This window comes from Nicotiana tabacum, chromosome 13 (assembly GCF_000715075.1).
Source record: "Nicotiana tabacum cultivar K326 chromosome 13, ASM71507v2, whole genome shotgun sequence".
In the NCBI taxonomy this organism is placed as follows: domain Eukaryota; kingdom Viridiplantae; phylum Streptophyta; class Magnoliopsida; order Solanales; family Solanaceae; genus Nicotiana; species Nicotiana tabacum.
Genome location: NC_134092.1, coordinates 52,030,577 through 52,032,882, shown reverse-complemented (window position 1 = coordinate 52,032,882; position 2,306 = coordinate 52,030,577). Strand labels below are relative to the sequence as shown.

Below are 2,306 nucleotides of genomic sequence, written 5' to 3'. Positions count from 1 at the left end.
TCTACCCATTGCTAAGAATGGGTTTCTTACGATGAGGGGGACCTCCTTGTTCTCCTCCATTTTCATCACTATAAAATCTATAAGAAATACAAACTTATCCACCCGAACTAACACATCTTCCACTATCCCCTCGGGTATTAAGGTCGTTTGGTCTGACAGCTGCAAAGATATTGGCACCGACCTTTTTCTCTCCAATCTCCTTCTCTAGTTTCCTGTAAATAGATAGATGCATTAAGTTAATTGATGCACCAGAATCACATAAAAGACTTATCAAAATATATAGTTCTTAATGAGGAAGCTATAGTAAAACTCCCTGGATGTCCACACTTTTGTAGGAGTTTATTTTCCAATATAGCACTGCAATGCTCTGCAAGCTTGACCACCGAGGTCTCCTCTATTTTCCTCTTCTTTGTCAAGATCTCTTTCATACAGGCATTTGTGAGAGCACTTCTGTAAATGGTAAGTTTATATGAACCTATTTCAGCACATCCTGAAATCTCAAAAATTGCTTGTCCAACTTTTATCTATATAGCTTTTGAGGGAAAGGAAAAGCAAGCATATGCTCGCTCTTCTAAGTTTCCTCCCTTCTCGATTTTTCTTCCTTCTTCTTCTTCTTCTTCTTATTCTCAGTTTTCATTAGGCCTTTCTTCTTATTGTTATCATCACTTTTCAGATGCTCACCACTTTCTTTTGCAATTATCACATATTTTTGGATTGGGGTGGGATCCTTCAACACTTTCCCACTTCTCAAGGTCACATTTACTGTCTCTTGGGATTTATCATAGTATCAACAGGGAGAGTTCCTGGAATCCTCTCAGACAATAGAGTGGCTAGCTGCCCAACCTGTCTTTCCAAGTTTCGAAAACCAGTACCTATTTCTTTGATAGATACTCCATATTCCTGTATAGTTGCGCTATGAGTTTCAAGCCTCATAAGTTTTCAGAATGAAGGCATTCTTGAGATATTCTATGCCAGGCTGAATGGGATGTTGAGGCTGAAATTTTTGACTCTACTGATTTTGGAATGCTGGAGCTCATTTTCCCTGGGGTCTAGAGTTATTTTGTTGCCATGCATTCGCGGTAACCCCAGGTAAACTCCATGAAAAACTGGGGTGCCTCTGACCCATTGCATTGGAATTGTAATTTCCCACAGCATTTATTTCCTCAGTTGAGGCATGACACTCATGAGTAGGGTGTCCTCGTCCACATATATCACATGCTAGATGAGGCTCATTTTGTATTGAGGCAAAGGTCAGCTTCCTAATCTCTTTGGCCATAGCATGAAGTTGTACCTGCACAGATGTGTTAGCATCAACCTGGTGAACACCAATTGATCTTCTTCTTTCAGCACTCTCAAAGGGCCACTGATTTGCATGTTCAGATAACTCGTCAAGAATTGTGACTATCTCCTCTGGAGTCTTCTTTATCAATGGGCCTCCAGCTGCATTGCTTAATGTTCTACGTGAGCCCGGTGTCAATCCATCCCAAAAATGCTGGAGTTGCATCCAGAGTTCAATTCCGCTATGTTAACACTTTCTAACAATCTCCTTAAACCTCTCCCATGCTTCAAAAATAGTTTCATTCTCTTTCTGGCAGAAGTTATGGATTTCGCTTCTAAACTTTCCCATTTTAGCTAAGGAGAAATATTTATCAAGGAATTTTCTGGTCATCTCCTCCCATGTTGTAATTGATCCCGTAGGTAAGCTTGAAGCCACTATTTTGCATCATCTTTAAGAGAAGGGGAATGCCTTTAGATACACTTCATCTTGTGACACACCATTGTATTGAATGGTCTTCATAATCTCCTCGAAGTCCATTAGATGTGTGTTTGGATCTTTTTGGATCCCCTCATAAGACACAACAATTCTGAAGGGTTTGAAGCAACCCTTGCTTTAGCTCGGAATTGTTTGCTGCAGTTGGAGGTGGTCTAACACTTGATAAACCTTGATTGTAGACCGGTCTAGCATAATTACCAAGTGGTCTCCCACGCAAGGGTTGATGTTGATTAAGTTTGAGACCCCTCTCTTCTTCATAGATGTTTTGCGCATCTCTAATAGTTGCTTCCTCAGCATCCCGTACAGCTTGTTCTCTTTGTTGGGCTGCTTCTCTCACAGCCAAATCCATATTATCTTCACCGTTTATAGACATAAGTTCTTTGGTTGAGGAATTCCCAACCTTTTTATTGTCTCAGTGAGATTTCTTTCCTTCTTCAGTTGTCGTAGTTTTTTTTTCAATTTATGGCTCGTATAGTAGCACTTCCTTCACAGAAGTTTGAGTCATGCACCAATCTAACCTGTAACATGAGCA

At 40.4% G+C, this 2,306-nt stretch overlaps 1 pseudogene; it reads left to right on the top strand.

Moving 5' to 3' along the window:
- The first annotated feature begins 1,522 nt into the window (after positions 1-1,522).
- On the top strand, positions 1,523-1,621 carry LOC142168623 (small nucleolar RNA R71; annotated as a pseudogene).
- Positions 1,622-2,306: the final 685 nt, after the last annotated feature.